Raw genomic sequence first — 21,743 nt, 5'->3', positions numbered from 1 at the left:
GAAGTGGTAATATATAATTTATGGACAAAACGGTAAAATAAAACGTTACTTAGTTAGACTACTAAAAAAAAAATTATGTAGGATATTGATAGACCTCAAAAGAGGTATTATAAGTGGAATTTACCCAATTTTAAAAGCAAGCATGAACAATCAATCTTTCTTATGATATTTCTTGTAATTAAAATTTTAAAAATTATGGAATTAACAAACAAAGTTCTTTATATTTAGATCCCTTTTATTACCAAAAATAAATAAAAACAAATAAAAAGTAAATTTCATACCAAAATTAAAATAAAATTATCTAGTGATTGTTTTGACATTTCATTTTTTTTATTTTTGTTGTCAAATAATCTTGGAGGGGGATATGAGCTTTTACACATATTGTTTCAAGTATATTAGCATTACATATACCTAAAACTCTTTTTAGAGCCCAGACACGAGGCACCAAGACACAGCCTTCATATTTATTAAATATCTTATGATTAAATCATGCATGCGTGACAAACTTTTTCTTTTATCAATTTGACATGGAACTGGCACACAACCCAAACTTCATTATTCGTTATCAAAGAGAAAATCATGTTAAATATGGTTAAATTTGCACATTATTTTTAACACATAGTTGTCAAATTAACTAGCATGCTCTATTAATATTTATTTCTTTGCTCATATTATCATCTCTCCATTCACTAACATGCTATCTAAAGAGATTTGAATTATTAAAAAAAAAAATTCATAACATCCGAATTAAAAACCTTGACAACATCTTGTAACAACTCATTCTTTGATGGTGCAGTCTTCTTGCGTTTTGTACAAACTTTATTATTTTACTGTATCACAATTGATGTCAACATCTTAAGTTATCTTTATGGTGGGAAATAAGAGCCCTCACCCATTGAGCCCAAAGGTCATTAACAATAAATGGCGGCCTGCTACTGCAGCATCAAGAATAAATGATGACCAGTTAACAAGAAACAAGTGCATGTTTTAGAGCGAGAAGGGTTGTGTATACAAAATATATACATGGGTTAGTCCTTCATCATACACCGGATTGTTTGCAAGCTTTGACGGGGATAGTCTCTGATTTGCCCTAGACTAAACGCTGTCATCGCTTCTGTGTTGGGCAAATCCCAGTGATAGGCTTTTGTTTGTAATTTTGTTGATATGTTGTTGGGCCCTGACCACTAATGGTTGGGCCGGCTTTTTTCTGGCATCTTTTGTAAAGTCCTACCGATTATACAATACTTACTTACCTTCCAAAAATATATATATATATATATATATATATATATATACGTGGGTTGGAATTGACAGTTGGGTATCTTTTTTGCTACCTAGTTGCTAATCCAATCATTGCTCGCCACGTCAAAAGAAAGAGTTGTACATATTGTAATTTTCGTACTTGTTTTAATGCTAGTACTGATATGAGCCGCATCACTATAATCATATGATGTGATATTTTAATATATATAATATTAATCTCAAGAGATGTTATGGTTTCATAGTCTTAGATAGCAGCACTAAAGATGCAATTATGAGCACATAAACAATGTTATATTGTTCGTGTATGGTGTCAAGAAAAAATGAAACATTTAATTGCCAATTCCTTTCCTCGACTGACTTCTAATCCAAAAATTTGAGATATAAAAAAGAAAGAACAAATATACATTCTTATTATACATATATATACAACATTTCTAATGAGCTGCGATTTCGTTATAAAAAAATAAAAAAAAACATAACATCCGAATTAAAAACCTTAATAATATTTTGCAACAATCCTTTCTTTTATGAATAACAGTGTTTTGAGGTATTCAAAAATCAAAATCTAGGACTAAAAACACACACACTCTCTCTCTCTCTCTCACACGCACACACTCTTTCTCTCTCTTCATGTGACGAGGCTGAATATGAAATGGCATTATAAATATTTAGGGACCTCTGATGAAAGTTTTGATAAGTTTTTCCCACAGCAGCAAGTTTAGGGCGTGAAGAAAAAAAAAACCCATAACATCACAATTTTGTCCAAGAGTTAATAATAAGAGAGGCCCTGTTATCATCACCCTTAACCTTTTGACCAAATGTAAATGTGAATCCACCCATTACATCACAATTTTGTCCTCTCTGCCGCTGAAAACTTGAATGATAGGGTGTATACAAAATTGAAGTTGATACTTATATACTTAAATAGCTTTCAAAATATTTTTAATTACCCAGGACCTAGTAGTCAAATTCACTAGCATGCTCTGTTAATAAGTATTTCTTTGCTCGTATTATTATCTCTTCAATGTCTTCGTTCACTTAGCATGCATGCTCTAAGTTATTACTTAATTTTTTTTGATAACTTATACAATGTTTCAAGCAAAACAAATCAAGATGCAAACTCTATTATTTGCTATGATATACACCCACCCTTCTTTTATAGTAACCAACCCACATGTGGTTTATTTTTAACTCCAATTAATTGAGAGTAGTATACATGTTTCTTATTCCGAACCTGTTATTTACTCAGCACAACACACTACAACTGCAAACAGGGCCGGCCCTGACCCAAGGTGACCAAGGCGGTCGCCTAGGGCTTCAAAATTTATGGAGCCTCAAAATTTATAGGCCCATGGATGATGGGCCACCAAAAAACAACCTTTTTTTTTTTTTTTAAGGGTGAATCATTTCAGCCTCCCCCAATCGCTTCTTCTCTGTCCTCGTTCTCAACTCTGAACTTGCCCTCCCTCTCCCTCTCTCTCTCTCTCTCTGTAACTGCAAACTACAAAATGTAGGAGAATCAAAAGTTCAAAACCCATATATTTCAGTTTATCTATCCGTATGGAAGAATCAAAAGTTCAAGGGTAAATTACACATACACCCCCTGAGGTTAGGTTATTTTTCAGTTTGATGAAAATTTTGATTTTAACCTTCACTTACACCCCAAATTACTTTTTGGACTCTGACACGTGCGAAATGACTAATTTACCCCCATTTGTTTAAATATAATTTAATATAAAATATCTATAACATTAATTTTCAAAAATACCCTTACAACAAAACCCACCAAATCATACCACTACAAGAATTTACGGTATTTGGGACAAAAAAATTTGTCCCTAAAGGTAGCCAAACTGTCCCTAATACCTTTTGGAGACAACTGATGCATCCGTCCCAATATGTAGCGTCCTAAAAGCCATTTAGGGACGGACAAATTGGGACGGAATAACCTTCCGTCCCAAATGAGTATTTGGGACAGGGACAAAGCCACCGTCCCTCCCAAATACGTATTCGGGACGGAAAGTTGTTCTGTGCCAAATAAGTATTTGGGACAGAAAATTGTTGTCCCTAACGTGCGCCTGTTATTTTATTGGTAATATGTGCGCCTGTTATTTTTGCTATTTCCATTTCTGTGTTTCAACCATCAAAAATATTAAGAAACTGAATTTCATATCAACACAAATAAAGAAGCTAAATTTTAATGACCATTACTTAAAAAAACAATGTACAAATCGCATTTACATCAATTGTACTCAAATAAGTACCAAATAACATAATATCTAGACATCAATATTTGAAATACATTCTTGTAATAACAAAAGATTAATCATCAAAATGTTGGTGGATGAGTTTGAAATGGTGAGTTTGGAACAAACAGGCCAAGCATCAGTGGCTGCAAATTATTTAAATGGCTGCCAACGGGTCTATAAAGTTGTTGCTGCTGCAAAACAAGGGTCGATATGCACCAAACTGTATTGAGAAGACAACCTTTGATACTCCAACATACTATTCACAATTGCCTTCAGTTCAATGATAAGACTCCCTCACATCCAAGTTATCGAATGCCTCTAATGATGATTGGGTCACCATATTGTCCTGCATTATCAAACAAATGAATGTATAACCATCAAACAGAATAAGTGAGTGCAAAGCTAAAATCCAAATAACAAGCAATACCAACAGAATAACAATGTAATCAGTATTTGAAAGTGATACACATATGTTTGAATGCCAAGGTCATTAAAATTTAGAATAACAATGTAAGCAGTATTTGAAAGTGATACTTTGGCAATTCTTAATGCAATTCAAGAAGAATTAGTTGATACATGTGCTTTATAGATTTTCCTCCATATTGCATCAGCAAGAGGCTTATATGTTAAACCATGTTCCAAGTCCAAGATCAAACAATGTACGAGTTAGTTAAAAGAACTGTTCTACATAATAAACTACATGCAAATTTGATTGACTATTTTCCTCAATAGTTTGTAAATCAATTGAATGTGATTGTATATCTTAACTCTATTTTATGAATAAAAAAGCTTTTATCTTTGCCAGAATAAAACAGAAACCAAAACTAAAAAAATAAAAGGATTTTTCAAAAATTATAAATTCTCTAACTCAGCCTTGAAGTTGGAAGCAACTTTTCTTATGACTCGGGCTATTTTTCTTATGCATACTTGATGACTAAAACTTTGCCTTCAAACCTAGAAAAGATGAAGATGGGTATAATGACAACAGAAATTACTTAAACATATAGAAGTACCATTATCTCATATAGAATTTTCTACAATCATGATTTACTAAAATAAACTCATAAGATCATTTACTCGAATGAAAATAATCAAACCTACTAAAGTGACTACTAGAACACAAACTTCAATATTTACAATTGAATTAACACAAGCATGTAGTTCACAGTTTGACCTCAATAAGAGAAGTGAAATATGTTTCTAGAGGTAACATTTAGTACTAATTAATATGAAATCTTGAGCTAGAGAAACATTCCTTGTAATTTGGGTGGCTTTATTTAGCCACTAAGCCCTTAGCCAATAAAACAATAACCTTCCACATCCTAATTTTACTAATTTACAATGACGTTTGGCACATTTAAAGGAAGAGCAAAAACTGAAAATTGATTATTATCCCTCTTTTTTATATTTTTGTATCCCTGCTTCAATAAAACTAATTTAAAAATAATAAAAATAAAATAAATGACAAAAAAAAGCTTGTAAAACCAAAACATCCCAATTAATTTCTATCAACTCTCTTTTTCCGTATTTCAAATTCATGATATCAGAATTAAAAAAATAATCTGTTTTCTGTTTTATTCATTGTCACTAGATTAATCAATTATCAATCAGTTAAGTTAGGAGAAATTGAAGGTTGCGATGGTAGGAAATCAAACATTTAAGCTTTAAATGGGCGTTCAAATTAAACACACAAAATTGAAGACAAAAACACACAGAGACATACAAATACATATATACACAAATCCTTTCAATGCTTGGAAAGATTACCTTCAGAAGGTTGGAGAACCGATCTATGCCGCCCTCTGTATTTTCTATCTAAACAAAACCTTTCTCTTCTTTTTCACTGTAATTTGGGTGTGTATCAAAGCATCAGGAAAAAAAAAAAAAAGGAGCTAGAGTTCAGAAAATAGAAACCTGTTTCGCCTGTCGTTACGAGTTCAGAATTACTGAATCGACACCAGATGTCGTTGCAGAATCAGTGAGAGAAGGATCTTTTGTGGCGCCGTTTGTTGTTCGGGTTACAGAGAGAGAAGAGAAAGGTCGTCTAGGGTTTGAGACAGGGAAGAGAGAGATTACGAGGGAGCTAGAGAGATGGGGTAAGGATTTTAATTATGGGGTGACACGTAATGCTTTGATCCTCCCAAAAACCCATTTTGCGAAATTTCCTCTTAAATTTTCCCACCACAAGGTTGGCGGGCTTATTTTTGGGTTAATTGGGACCGTAGGCCTCAACCGTCCCAAAAAACCCTAGCTTTTGAGACAGTCTTCAAAATGTCCCTAATTATCTGTCCCTAGTATCCAAAATTCTTGTAGTGTACTCTCTTTCTCCTCTCTCTCAATCAAAAGTCATCTGCCAAATCCATTACATAGTAATAAAAACCGTCATAGATTCCGGCTATTACGGTGCCACCTCAAAACCGCCACCATCATCCTTATGGCAAGTGAAAAAATTCATAAATAAGTTCCTAATCTATTGTATAACACCATGTACACAGATGTGGATCAATATGGATTGCCATTGAGTAAGGTGGGATATGGGGTTCTATGGTTATTGACTGGAGGTGGCGGTAGAGGGGTGAGATGGAGAGGGGGTTGTAGTCGAAGACTGAGCAGGTGGCGCCGGATGCTGGCGTTGACGGCGAGGATCTAGGCCATGGTGAGGACTGTGGCGGTACCGACTCGGAGCTCCGTCGTGAGGGTGGTATTTCGTCGGCCATTGCGCGTCACTTTAACGCATCACTGTTTCAACAAGAATCACCATTGGAGTCGCAGCAGACAGACGTCCACCATCACCAACGGCTTATTCTGTTAGACCACGGTGGAGTGTCAGATCTACTTACACCGACAGTAATTTCATGCGTCGCCGATGGAGTTGCAAATTATGGTCTCGCTCTAGTCAAATCCTGAAGTGCCGACGCTCTCTCTATCTTATAGTGCTGACGTAGTTGTGGTTTCTCACAGTGCTGCCACCACAGTGAACCTCCACAAGCCGTCGCCACTGCAACTGCTGTTCCGAGAGATGAAACAGAGAGGATCAGGAGTTTTAATTGGTATCGAAATCTCACCGCAGTACCAGTGGCCACACTTAGCTCGGGCAGGAACGATAAAGGCGTCGAAACAAATTGGACAACAGTCGTCGGAAGGAAGAGTGTTGGAATCTCTGTAACTAGTATAAGGTTTGGATCGGAACTTCTCATTCTCTCACCTCATTGTTTCTCTCACTAAATCGTCCCTCCTCCCACTCAATTCATCCACCACCTCGCTCTTTCTCTCTCTAAAAATGAATTTTTTTTAATCAGGAACAAGAACGAAATAAAGGATCTGACAAACCCATCACAATTTTAGTTTGGCACCCCCTGGCCGTTTTGTATGTGTGTGTATATATCGATATACATATATGTGTGTAATTTTGTATATATATATATATATATATATAGATATATGTTTGGCTATTTTCTATATCTATATAGATATATATGCGTGGAGTTAGGTTTTGTGTGGTGGTGGTGGCGAATTCGGTGATCGGGGATGATGATAGTAATAATGATGAGGAGGAGGAGAAAGAGGAAGAGGAAATTATATGTGGGGTAGTTTGGTCACAAAAATAGTCAACTGAATGTCAAAAGGTAACATAGTCATTTAACACCTCAAACTATTATAGCCCTACCAAAAATTGACATTTGGGGTCTAAATGAAATGTTAAATCACTAATTCAAATATAAGTGAAATCTAAAACCAAAATGTTAATCTAGCTGTAAAATGACCTAACCTTAGAGGGTCTGAATATAATTTACACAAAGTTCAAAACCTATTACTTTGTGAGTTTGAAAACTCTAAACACAAAATATCATTCTCACTATATCATAATCAAATCAATCAAATTCTGCAAAACCTGCACAAAGCCCAAAATCCAGACCAAAACAAAAAGTCTACAATACCCCTTTAAATTTTTGACCTGTAAATTTGATCATTTGACTGATTGGTTGTTTTGCCCTTTATATGTATTTATGCAGTGGGTTGCTATAAATCACCGCCACTCTATATTTTTAGGGCAAATCATTTCAGCCCCCCCAATCGCCTCATCTCTATTCTCGTTCTCAACTTTGAACTTGCCCCCCCCCCCCCCCCCTCTCTCTATGCAACTGCAAACTACAAAATCTACAAGAATCAGAAGTTCAAAACCCATATATTTCAGTTTTTATATCTGTCTGCAAGAATCAAAAGTTCAAACCCCACATCGGCATATCATTTCAGATTGTTAAAAAAATCAAACCAGATCTTTCAGTTTCTATAGCCCGCTGTTCCAGTTTGGGTTCGCCGTTCGCAAGCTTCAGCTGCTGTCTCTCAACTCTCAAGCTTGCCCCCCTCGGCCCTCTCTCTCTTTCTGCAACTGCTAACTTGTATGTATGGGTTTTGTTTTAATTTTTTTTTTCTTTTTCTAAATCAACTAATCAAGGTCTCTAGTTCTTGTTTTGCAAACTAAATCCTATATTTGGTGAAATTTTTTATGATCTTTTTTATATAATTTTTATTTTATTTTATTTTATTTTATGAATTTTAGTTATAAATATTTGTGAAGATAATGACTGAAACAGGATCTCCCTTTGCAGGATTTGAAAGACTAATTGATAAATTTGGGTTGAACTTGAGTCTTGAACAAGCTGAAGGCCATTATCGTGGATTATAATTTTTACAATTACAGCATCATACGGTCATACCATCTTTTAGAGTGCTTTCATCACTTCAGACTAGTAAGTCATTTCTTCAATTATTCAATATATATATATATATATATATATATATTTATATATATTATGCCAGATTTTTTCATGCTAATAATAAATTGGATGTTAACCGCATAAAGCATAAATCTATCAATTAATATGGGCACCCAACTATATAGGAAACAAAGTACAATATAAAGTAACAAAATTTTCATTTTTTGTAAACTTTTGTGCTTTGAGCAACTTGAGGAGCTTGATTGAGTGTTAGTGTAAAGGGGCTGATTACAGTAACAGGTATTATAGTGTCATATTCATTGCATTGCATTTTGAGGTAATCTACATTTTATTTCAGCAAACAAATATATATATATTTTAATTCTATAACTTCTATTTCGGTTTTTTTTTTTTTTGTTTGTCATTTATGTCTACAAGAAAATTTGAAATTGGGCATGAAAAAAAAAAAAAAAAAATAACGAGAGAGAAGAAAAATTGATTCAATCTCAAAAAAAACGCTATTCATAAGCTCTTTAGGAACAATTCACAATCAGAGAATTTAGTTGAAGATTTTGTGAATGAAGAAAATCTTAATGAACATGGAGATTTAATAAATGAAGATAGGAGAGGATCAAAATGAAAAAAATGTGAATGAACTTGAAGATTTGGTAAACGAAGAATATATGAATGAGAATGATAATCTTCCTTTGAACATTAATGATCTAGGAAATTAGAAAAATATTGATAAAAAAATGAGAGATTTATTAGTTGAAAGAGGTCCTCTGAGCGATGCTAAATTTGAAAATTTTTCTAAGGATTCAAAAAATAGACATTTATTTTTGTGCGTGTGAAACTTTATGTATAAAGGGCCTCACATTAAAGCTCGCCTAGGGCCTCTCGAGATTTTCTCAATATCAGGGCCGGCCCTGGCTGTAAAACAGGGGCTGGGCAGAGAACTTCATTTGTACACACATATAATAAATATATATTATCTATCTGTCTACCATTATATACACACACACACACAAGCTCCATAATATACACACACAATACCCTTCTCTCTGAACCCTTATCTTTCCTGCACTAAACCCTTCTCTCTAGTACGTCTCTCCCAGTCACTATCTATCTCTTAGAATATCTTTCCTGTTTTCTCTTTATTTCTTCTCCTGTGGGTGAGCATGAACTAACATACTAGTATGTAATGCTCTTACACTACACTTAAACATAATTGCATTGTAAGTATCTTTTGATAATTGTGAAGTTTGAGTTTTTTTTTTTGCACTTGAAGAACAAGTGTGTTTTTCTATGTTTTTTTAGACAGTAATAGTAAGTGCACTACAAAAGTGCTTTATATGGTGGGAATATCTTTCATAATTCTCTTATTTATTTGACTTTGTAATTTTAAAAGGATGTGGCATTTATACTACAGTTTTATACCTTAATACTCAAATTGATTTTTAAATAAATGAAATGATACAATTGCCTTTACTAAAATGCTATTTTTGGTCATTAAGTGTAGCGTTTTTTTAAATATCAGTAAAATGCCAAATTGCAAATATCATTTCTCTTTTGAAACTCTTTCGTTTCAATTTATTAATTAGTTTGTAATTATTTTTGTTAATTATTATGTTTCTGTTTTATGTTGATGGATACAGGTCTCTGAAAATGGAACAATATTTGGATTCCTAGTCATATATATAGAGTTGTGTAGCCATTTTCGTCTCAAATCTTAGCATTTTCCGTTGATATTGCATTGCAGGTTGGCAGTTTTCAGTTGCTGCACTGATAAACACCAGGTGCTACTATATTTTGCCTTCCTTTAGGTTCTCTTATTTTCGCCAAACTCAAAAATATTTCCAACAAAGTGTGTAAAATATGCTTTGGTTACACAGTGGTTCACAACATTGAGAATTTTGGAGTGAACCACTGTAGGATTCTCAATGTTGTGAACCACTGTGTAACCAAAACATATCTTTGTTGGGCATATTTTTGAGTTTGGCAAAAATAAGAGAACCCAAAGGAAGGCCAAAAATATAGTAGCACCCGGTGTTTATCAGTGCAACTGAAAACTGCCAACCTGCAACCTATGGCAACCCCTACAATATCAACGGGAAATGCTTAGATTTGAGACGAAAATGGCTACACAACTCTATATATTTGTTTATTTTCATTCAAGGAAAGCAAATGGAGGACTAAATATTTTATTTTCAGCAAGGATTTTGCTAACATGATTGTAGCTTATGAGAAGAGGAGTTTAAATATTTTACTGCACCTTGAAAGGGATGGGTGTGAGGCTGGGGTGGTTGAGACTAAGAAGGAGCTTTTGGGGGTGCATGACGTTGATATGATTGTAAGTGGGCTTGTAGCCTTTGTAGGGGTGGTTGAGGCTTTGGGGGCACATGAGTTAGTTTGATTAGATTAGTTGTAGGTAACTGCTACTTGATATGTTACATAAATTTATGTAGCGTGGGCTGATTATATGTATGTTGGGAATGTTTGAGATGATGTATTTATGGCTTATACTTGAGAAATATATTCAGATTATGATTGTGAGTGGGCTTATAGCTGGTGGGTCTTAAGGTGGCTTTGCTGGCATCTCAAGCCTTTGGAGCATGCAAGAAGAAGGCTCGTTGCTAGTTTTAATTTGCGTTCTTAGTTTCTGTTAATATGTTGTTCTATATAACAGTTTTAACTTTTGATTATGGCTACCTACCGGGCAAATGGTGTTCTCATTCATTATTGCTCTATATTTTCAATGCTTGATTCAATTGAAAAGGAAGGCTCGTTACTTTCGGATCATTACCACCATAAATTACAATCACCAGAACAACTTACACACAACAAAATACAAACTTGACCAGTACTGCAAACCTGAAACTGATGTCTAGTTCCCTTCTTACTGCCAATTATCCCTTTCATTTGCTTGTTCCCCTTTGCACTTGGACTGGAACGATAATCTCAGTTGACAAAATGAATCCCCCCATTCCATTAAAAAAACTGGCCAAACAATTTTAATCATACAATTGCTGAAGTATGTTGCAGGTCTGCCTGTCTTCCAGCAAAAAGCTGATACCAATCCTTCATAGTAGCGATTTTCTGAAGTGACCCCACACTGAACTGAAGCAGAATAATATACAGAGGCATTTGACCCTGCAGACAAACTTACCTGATGAATAAAGACCTATGTATAATATGCTTATACTTAGCTGCATAAGTGTGCAGAATTGTCTGCATTCTATTTAACAAATTATATTTCCCAAGCGAAAAGGAGGTTAACTCAATGTACAAGATTCAAACCAACAAAACACAAGTGTCATAAAGTCATGTATGATGAGATAAATTTTCTACTGAGATTGATAACTCCTAATATAACCATATTCACACTAAAGCTATAAAAATTGAATGATAAATGTTGCAGTTGTTTGAAGAACTTTGCTATCCAACCTATGCTACATACATTAAATGAAATATGTGTTGTCAGCATGACAGTGTAAATTACCATAAATATAAAGGAAAACCAAATCAATCATTTTTTTTCTCTCAAATGTCTTACCATTTGAATTGTGGGTTCCTCATTTTGGCCTCCATTTCTGGGCCGTTCTATGTTGTGTCTTCGGGCCATTTGAATGGTGTGGTAGGTCTTTCCATTTGAATTGTGGGGTTCCTCATTTTGGGCTCCATTTCTGGGCCTTGTATTGTGGGCTATTGTATGTTGTGTCTCCGGGCCTCCGTGGTTCATTGGTTAACTATTGCTAGCCTTGTACTACTTCGTTTCTTATTAATTGAATTTAATTTTAAAAAAATAAAAAAATTCTTCAAATATAAAGAGTTCATACAAAAATCATGCTCAATCTCTTTCTTTCAACTCTGTTCAAACAAAAACCATAAACATGATCTAGCACTAATTTCAATTTCATTTCAAAACAACCAAACAGATAACTAGAAAATCAGGGTGAAGTACAGCCACATCCCCTGAGATTTGGCAAAAGTACACTCAGATGAAACTTACCTATTTTTTGAACAAAGACACTCCATGAAGGTTAAAAAATGGACAAAGACACCCCTTTACATAAGAAATTGACCAAATTACACTTTAACCATTTATGAGACTTTTTTAACTTTACAATTTAATAAATTGGACCAATCTACCTTCATGAACAATTTATGCATAAAAAAAAGTAACAAAAAAAAAATTGCTATTTACTTTATAAATGTCCCAACTTCTTAAAAATGTAGACAATTTTTTAATCCAATACATATATTTCAAATAAATTATATTTTGTTATTACTTCTTTTCTTTTTCTTTTTTATTTTTAAATTAAGATGTTTAATTCTTTCATCTAAAAAAATTAAACTAATATTTTTTTCTTAAAATAAAAAATATGGTACCAGTATAACTTTATGCATCTTAAATTATATATTAAATATTATGCATTTTCCAATATAAAAGGAAAAAAAAAAAAATAAACAAAGAAAAAAAAAAAAAAAAAACAAAGGGCATGCATAAAGTTATACTAATACCTATTTTCTTTTATATTGGGAAATGCATAATATTTGATATATAATTTAAGATGCATAAAATTATACTGGTACCATATTTTTTATTTTTAAGGAAAAGAGATTGGTTTAATTTTTTCAGATGAAAGAATTAAGCATCTTAATTTAAAAATAAAAAAGAAAAAGAAAAGAAGTAATAACAAAATATAATTTATTTGAAATATATGTATTGAATCAAAAAATCATTTTAGAAGTATACATTTTTAAGAAGTTAGGACATTCATAAAGTAAATAACAAAAAAAAAAAAAAAAAATGTGAACAATATAAAGTTTTTTTTTTTTTTACTTTTTTTTTTAAGCATAAATTATTTATGAGGGTAAATTGGTCCAATTTATTAAATTGTAAAGTTAAAAAAGTCTCCTAAATGGTCAAAGGGTAATTTGGTCAATTTTTTATGTAAAGGGGTGTCTTTATCCATTTTTGAACCTTCAGGGGTGACTTTGTCCAAAAAATAGATAAATTTTCTTTGAGTGTCCTTTTGCCAAACCTCAGGGGATGTGACTGTATTTTATCCAAAAATCATTTGTTGAAAATCAAAATTTCCAACCTTATTGCCCGCAGGAAATCAGTGGGCCCAAATCGCTGCTTTAGATTCCCATTTGAGCTCCAATAGCTGCTTATGCTTTATAATCCACTACATGCCTTTATTAATTTTAGCCCTAACAGCACATGTATGGCAAATATATTTTTAAGAGAGAAACAGAGTTCAGTACATGCTGATAAATCAATCAGCTCCAATACACACATATTTATATATGTATAATATGCTTATATTTAGAGAGAGAGAGAGCGTTGACGCTGATTTTCTAGTTACATGACTACGTATTTCAAGGAAAACTATTGTCAAAACAGTTAAAGACCATAAAAAAAAAAGATAACTTTAAAATTCAATGACATTCCAAATTAATTTTAAAAAATCACATAAAAAGAAAAAAAATTCAAATTAAAGTCAAAGCACACAATATAAAAGAATAAAAACTTGAAAAAAATTATAAGAAAATAAAAACATAAAACAAAAATTACTATCACTATTAGCATTGATGGAGTTGAATAAATTATGAAATTTTGATAGTTCTTCTCTAATTCATTTTCTTCTATTATGGAGTTAAATAACTTATAAAAAATTACTATCTCCACTAAAGTGGGTTCAGAGAGTTGATCAAAGTTATTAGGGTAAAGTGCAAAAAAACCCCAACTTTACTAAAAAAAAATCTTCTTAAACTATTTTTTTACAATTAACTCCTTGAATTATCAATTTTTTTTGCAAAAATTACCCATCGATAAAGTTCCGTTTAAATCATGCGGCCAATTAGGCATGTAATGAACACATGTCAGCACTATATTTGAAATAGCAAACTTACCCACTGATGAAGTTACGCTTGATTTCTTTGGCCAATTAGGCACGCGAAGAACACATGCCATTATATTTTTAAAATTGCAAAAATTATCCACAGGTAAAGTTGCCATGATTTCTCCAGCCAATTAGGCACGTGATGAACACATGTCAGCATTATACACATAACTGTCACAAATAGGGTGTGTTTGGATAAATAGGGGATAAAAGAAAAGAAAAGAAAGAATAGTATTAGTTAGGAGAGAAAAGAAAATAAAAAAGAACGGATAATAATAATTTCTATTCGTGTTTGGATAAGACAGAGAAGAAAAAGAAAAAAATGATAGTTATTAATAAAAAATAAAAATAATACATTAAACGATAAAATCACAATTATAGTACCCAAACTAACTTTTCGATATGAATTTAAGCACAACAAAAGAAATTAACAAAATGATTCCAAGAAATTAAATTCACAACACAGTTACTGAACATTAACAGTCAAATTCAATGAACAATTTTTTTATTTATTTAAAAAAGGTAACATCCAGAATTACAATATTATATATATAATATGTATGTATGATATATATATATATATATATATATATATATATATATATATATACACACACACACATGTAGGAAATAAATCAAGAATACTTGAGTTCTTTCTTTAACTAATTTAGATCAAACAAAAGCACAGAGTCACTCGCATAATTCACATTGATATTCAAGAAACGAATTTATGGATGAGTGAATCCAATGGAGCATCAGAGAGAATAGTACTAGCAGTAGAGTGGAGATGGAAATCAATGGCCAGAGTCGAAAAAATTGAAAATATACAGTATACATTTGTATGTGTGTATATATTTGTTTATACTGTATAGGTTTATTAGTGTGTACAGAATGTTTCTTACTAATTAAGGGAATGTTTATACTATACAGGTTTATTAGTGTGTAAGAATAATATATAATTAGGACATAAATGAAATTACATTTTAATATGTTGATTATTTTTGATATTATCAATTTATTATTCTACTGTCCTTTCTTCTCAAATTGGGAGACAAGATAGGAAGGTAGTTACCCCTCCCCGTCCTCTCTTTTCTCTCCACTTAACTCAGCGAAGCACACTCCTACACTATCCTCTTACGCGATCCGATGGGAAGCGTGGGCGTGGAAGGTACGAGCGAGATAGTGAAGAATGAGTCAAGGAAGATGATACAGAGTCGTTGAGTATGTCATTGTCAGTGCGGTGAGGGATGGATTTGAGAACAAGGTGGTCGTGGTCCTCATCGCCGCTTCGCCGTTGGTGCTAGAGGTGGTCGGCGTCCTCATTGCCACTTCGCCGCTGATGCTAGAGGAAGTCTTCGTCCTCGTTAATGTAATTTTGTAAAAAAAGTCCTAACCCACTTTCGTTTCCCCCCTCCTCTCTCTCTGATCGATGCCGCCAGTCCACCCGCCTTCTCTCTCAATTTCACCACCGCCGTGTCCTCAGCCACCTTCTCTCTCAATATCGCCGTCCCGACCTCATCACCGCTGTGAACATGCTGTCGCCTCTACCGCCACCGCTGCGAACTTGCCGACAGCGCGCATCTCCATCTCCGATGCCGTGCTCATTGTCGCTTGTTCCAGACGCTTCTTCCGTCTGTTGGGTGGGGATTGTTGCAGCACGGCGACTGTGACACGGTGACTGCCGATGTGAAGCTGCAAGATATCCTCACGAGTCTTCGGAGTGATTTCTGTACTTGGCAACAGAGGAATAGGTTGGTTTTCTATAGAAGAATAAACCCTATATTCTTATTCTGCTTTTACCTACTTTCTTAGCTGAATTTACTATTATTCGATTATTTATAATATTCATCATACTTTATATATTCATATAAAGATTAAGATTATTGCAGCCTAAGTTGTTTTGATTGTTCATATTCACAATATATATAGTTTTTTTCATGGGAATTGGATTTGGTAGTGTCTCAATTAGATTTTAATATATAAAATTAATTTAATTGGAATAGTTTTTTCAAATATGTTATTAGCATATCTGTTATCTCCATTGTATGATGAAAGAGGTATTGCACCAAAATTTTTTTTTTGATAAGTGAAAGAGGTATTGCACCAATATCGCACCAATCTTGTTTAAGACCTCACAATCCCTGCCAAAGAACTTACTGGATATGACAATGGAGGAGTCAGATTGGGCATCGCTATATGATTCTGGACAATTTGGTTTCGCTTTTTGAATATGTTCGATTTGGTGCGGTTTGCAAATCATGGCAGTCTATGGCAATGGATAACAAAGTTAAATTCGTTCAAAATAAGTGTTCCACACAAGTTCCATTCTTGATGGTGCCACGAAAGGCGTAGTCTATGCAGCATCACTCATAATAAGCTATATGATTTTTAGTTACAGGTACCTTACAAAAAGAGGTTTTATGGTTCCTCACATGGTTGGCTATTTACGGTGGAAGAATCCTTAGGCGTAACTCTAATGAATCCATTCTCTGGCGCTACTATTGAGCTTCCTCCAATTATGGACCTCTCAGAATTCGAAGGTCCTCATCAGAATGGCAACGAAGGTGTTGAAGCTGAGTTTGAAGTTGTAAAGGTCATATTGTCAGACTCTGCTTCGTCTCCTAATGACTATATTGTTACCGCATATGCGAAATGAGGGTTGGAAATAACATGGAATCGTAATTCTTGATGGTTAAAGTGTCCTTGTAATGCAATCCAGCTCTCATCTATTGTGCTGTCTATATTCCTTCGGCCAAGAATTAAGACCACATTTTTTATATTTGATTTGCTGGGTTGCGCCAAGTAGCCTTGCTTGATTGCTAGTTACATGGTATGGCAATTTCTTGAGGTTGCCAGTTTATAATTAAGTTTGGTCAAATGTGGGTTCCTTATCATGATGCAATGTGGATTCCTTTTCATTTACTAAAGAATTGATTGACATTTTATGAAGGAAGCCGATGTAGTTCTTTGATTTTTTAATTCCCTGGCATGTCTTGAATTTACTCTTGAGGTCTCGATCATAATAATAAATCTGAGTTTGGTTGAAAGTAAATCTATTGGTGATCAATGTTTAGCATTTTATTGAGCTCTCGATTAATGAGTAGTCGTGTTCACTTGTGATGCCAAAACTGATTCCCCTGGATATGTTTTTATATGTATGGCTGTTACAGTAGTTCCTCAAAGCATGTGAAGATTGCTTATATATTCTTTATTAAAATGCTTTGCCAAATTTATATATAATATCTCTGTTACCGATGCATTGGGTTACTGGTTTAGATGTAAAGATTTCATTTCAGTGCAGACCAAAACCGAACAACTTGTCTTTCCACCTTCCTAACACATGTTTAGTGGTTTTTGCGGCTGTAACTCCAGTAATCATAATTTTTTTTTTCTTACACATATTTTCTCTTTCTTTAAATTAGTCTCTCATCCCTTGTATGTCCTGGATCTGCTAGTAACTCTTTTCCAAAAACTTTTTATTGCATGAAAGATGGTTGCTAGATTGAGTGATTCCTGCAGTGAGAATTTTCATCCTGGATAATTGCTGTAACGCAAGAGATTTACTATAAGCCTGACTTGTTCAATGAATTCTGAGTTTTGCTTTCATTTATTGTTCTCTTTGCAGGCAAGAATCTTAGCACTGAATTCATCATATATCCTCACTGCAAGTTAATGAGGAAATGATGGCAGATGTATATAGGAGTGTGAACGGAACTTCCGGCTCGAGAGACCCCTTAATTGGCTAACTCACTATTGACTAACTCATTTAGGAAAGCTGGAAGCACAGAGTGGGACTAATCGGCATCGGTCTAACTAAACCACTGCAGGAGCCCCTTTATTCCTGCCTTTTTCTCTTGCTGCTGACCGACACTCAAACTATTTTATTAGTTTTCCCCCACTTACCCCGAGTACTCTTCCGTGTAACTTATCTTTCCTGCACTACACCCCTCTCTCTCCCGTCTCTCTCTCACCACACACAAAGCTATTAAAGCCCAAAAATAACAATCATCTATCTCTTAGAATGTCTTTTTGACTCTATCTTCTCTCATAGATTACTCTTATTTCTCTCTTGCAGCCATTCTCTCTCCTCTCTCACTTCATAGCAAGAATAGAATTTTCATTGAAATACGTAGTCCTGTAACTGGAAAATCAATGTCAACTCTTCATTTCTCTCTCTACATATAAACATATTATACATATATAAATATATATGTGTATTAGAGATCATTTATCAACATGTACCGAACTCTGTTTCTCTCTCTCTCTCTTTAAAATATATTTGTCATACCTGTGCTTTTAAAGGCTAAAATTAATCAATGCATGTAGTCGATTATGAAGCATAAGCAGCTAGAGCTTGGATTGGAATCTAAAGTAGCTGTTGAAGCTCAACTATGTTTGATTGGGGTTCAACTATTGAAGTTTTCATCAAAGGATGTGTTCGATTTGCGCCGACTGATTTCCTGCAGGCAATAAGGCAAGAAAATTTGAGTTCCTGCGCATGATTTTCTATTTCTCTATTTGGTTGTTTTGAAATGAAATGAAAATTGTGCTTGATGATGTTTATGGTTTTTGTATGAACTCTTTGCATTTTAGGAGTTGAAAGAGAAAGATTGAGGAAAAAAAATGATTGATCTGGTTTTCCTTTATGTTTATTGTAATTTACACTGTCATACAGACATCTTTCATTTAATGTATGTAGTATAAACAAGTGCAACATTTAGGATTTATCAATCTCAGAAGAAAATTTATCTCATCATCCATGACTTTACGACATGTGTTTTGATGCTTTGGAATAATGCCAAGGACTTTCAGAAGTTATTTCGATGGTGAGGATAATAGACATTTTGTTAGGATAGAATCTTGTACATAGAGTTCACCTCCTTTTCTCCTGGTAAATAGAATTTGATAATAGTTAGAAGCATACACCAAGGAAGCTTAGTGCCCTGTAATCGACATGATTTGCTGACAAGTAATGTAGGTCATAACATAACCATTGGTTTGGCATGGTTTCTAAATCTTGTTTTGTTGCACATATTTGGCAGAATTTTCCGGTTTTGTATCTAATGGAAGAAAAATTAGAACATGTTGAGTGACCTCAAAAGGTGCCCTGTGGACTAACGCAGTCTATTTTCGGATTTGGTCTAGTAATGCCCTTCTTTTTGTCTGTTTTAGTTACCAGGGTAAGTTTGTCTGCACTGGTCAAATGCCTCTGTATATGATTCTTATTGCAGACAATTCTGCACAATTATGCAGATCATAAACACACTGTTGTGAAGTCAGTTTATAACAAAGTAATCTGATCAGCTGTGTTTCACAAAGTAGGTGTTCTTACCTGATGTTGATTTTTGAAAGCATAGATTGTTAGTGATAAATCTTAAATGAAGTTGGTTAAGTGATTCTTATTTTGGTGTAAACTTGATTCAACAATTATTGTATATTTGGGTGAATAAGTTTTGATCTCTCTGTTGGACTATACGCAAGTCTCCATTTATTGGATTCTGCAATTGCATGTTGGCATGAGTTTTAGCCTTTAATTACCAATGGCAATAATCATTAGCAGTATGCTTAATACAGTTACTGAATCCACTAATTTAAGCTTTATGTGGTGATGTTAATTTCATAACTTTTCCTTAATTGGTAAATTAGATAAAAAAAGGAAAAAAATTAAGTACTTGTGACCATTTAAAATTTAACTATATAGGTTCCTCCTCCTCTGCAACTTAGCAGAGGCCTAAACTAAAATTTCAAAATGCAAACTATCTTTCAAAAATTTATAAACTCAAATAGTGAAGTGGTGATTTAGTACAACAACATTTCTTTGCATTTCAGTGAGTCCTTTGATCTGTTTAATGCTTAAAAAACAACTGAGTCCTTTCCTCACTATTCAGAAGGTGTTCTAGTTTTTTGAGTTGAAAATAGAAAAGAAGAGTTGATCTTTTCCCTTATTTTAAACTCCAACCTTTGTGTATAGTCTTATTCTGCTTTTACCTACTTTGTTAGCTGAATTTACTATTATTTGGTCATGTATTCATATTCATATGATGTATAACCCTAATATATCTCCTTTTCAAGTGATTGGAGTGATCTACTTGTGTGTGTATATATATATTCCGGAACTTATATATACATACTATATATATATATATATATATATATATATAATTCATATAATTCCTGATTAGTATATTTTCATATAAAGATTAAATAATATTGCAGCCTTGAGGTATTTTTTTTTTTTATTGTTCATATTCACAATATATATAGTTTTTATGGGATTTGGATTGGGTAGTGGCTCAATTAAATTTTAATATTGAAAATTAATTTTATTAGAATAGTTTTTTCGAATTTGTTAGTAGCAAATCTATTATCTTCAGTGTATGATGAAAGCAGTATTGCACCAATGACTAATTCATACTATATCCAGCAAGTTTTATGTTTTTGTTTTTTTGTGAATCAATTAGTTTAAAATTGTAAACCCATTCGAATTGAGTATTGAGTATTGTAGATATAATGTATTGTGATTATATAAATTCTTTGATTGACATTGCAGTGCTATTAGCGAGATAAACATGATGAGTCAGATTGGGCATCCCTGCCAAAGAACTTATCGGATATGATTCTGGACAAGTTGGTTTCGTTTCTGAATATGTTCGATTTGGTGCGGTTTGCAAACCATGGCAGTGTGTGGCAATGGACAACAAACTTAAATTCATTCAAAATAAGTTTTTTAGACAAGTTCCATTCTTGATGGTGCCTTCGAAAGATAATAGCAATGAAAGACGTAGTCTATATAGCATCACTCGTAATAAGCTATATGATTTTCAGTTATGGGTGCCTTATAAAAAGAGGCTTTCTGGTTCCTTACATGGTTGGTTGTTTACTGTGGAAGAATCCTTGGGCGTAACTCTAATGAATCCGTTTTCTGGTGCTACCATTGAGCTTCCTCCAATAATGGACTACTTAGAATTCGAACCTCCTCGTCAAAATGGCGGTGATAGTGACGGAGAGATCTTATACAAGATTGATGCAGTTCCTCCTGAGGTTGAAGTTGCATAGGCTACATTGTTAGTTGACCCTGCTTTGTATCCTAATCTATATTGTTACCGCCATCTATAGTTGTCGTTCTAACTTGGCATTTATTTGGGTAGGAGATGAAGTTTGGACTTACATTAGATAAAAAGAGATTTCAGGTTTTCAAGTTGCTCGTAGAGCAATTTGAGCAGGGTTGGCCTATGTGGGTTGAAGTGAACAACTTGGGTGTAGACATCCTGTTTTGGGGAAATAACCATTCCATTTGTGTTTCAGCTTCCAAATGGCCCGAATGTCAGGCGAATTCAATATTCTACACAGAAGATTATAATATCATTGTATACTATCCCGCATCTGGGTGCCGCGACGTTGGTATCTTCAACATAGAGAATGGAAGCTTTGGGACCCATTACATACTTGATCCTTCACATAACCATATGCCACCTTCAATTTGGATTGTACAAACTGTTTTAGGAAAATGAGTATTAGACTTACTTTGTTTTTGGATTGTCTTTTGGTCAAATCTAATTTAATTTAGTTTTTTTTTTGCGCTTATCATTTTGTGGTAAAGTAAT

General features: G+C 33.7%; 1 long non-coding RNA gene across 1 annotated transcript; it reads left to right on the top strand.

The window, feature by feature from the left end:
* The first annotated feature begins 20,716 nt into the window (after nt 1-20,716).
* LOC132271759 (uncharacterized) lies at nt 20,717-21,721 on the top strand. Its single transcript, XR_009469823.1, has 2 exons — nt 20,717-21,203; nt 21,288-21,721. It is a non-coding gene; the product is annotated as an uncharacterized LOC132271759 (long non-coding RNA).
* Nucleotides 21,722-21,743: the final 22 nt, after the last annotated feature.

Source organism: Cornus florida, unplaced genomic scaffold, assembly GCF_030987335.1.
Source record: "Cornus florida cultivar Cherokee Brave unplaced genomic scaffold, ASM3098733v1 CherokeeBrave_3.0.0_Hap2_Chr08, whole genome shotgun sequence".
NCBI classification, from domain to species: domain Eukaryota; kingdom Viridiplantae; phylum Streptophyta; class Magnoliopsida; order Cornales; family Cornaceae; genus Cornus; species Cornus florida.
This window is presented reverse-complemented; position numbering and strand designations above follow the sequence as displayed.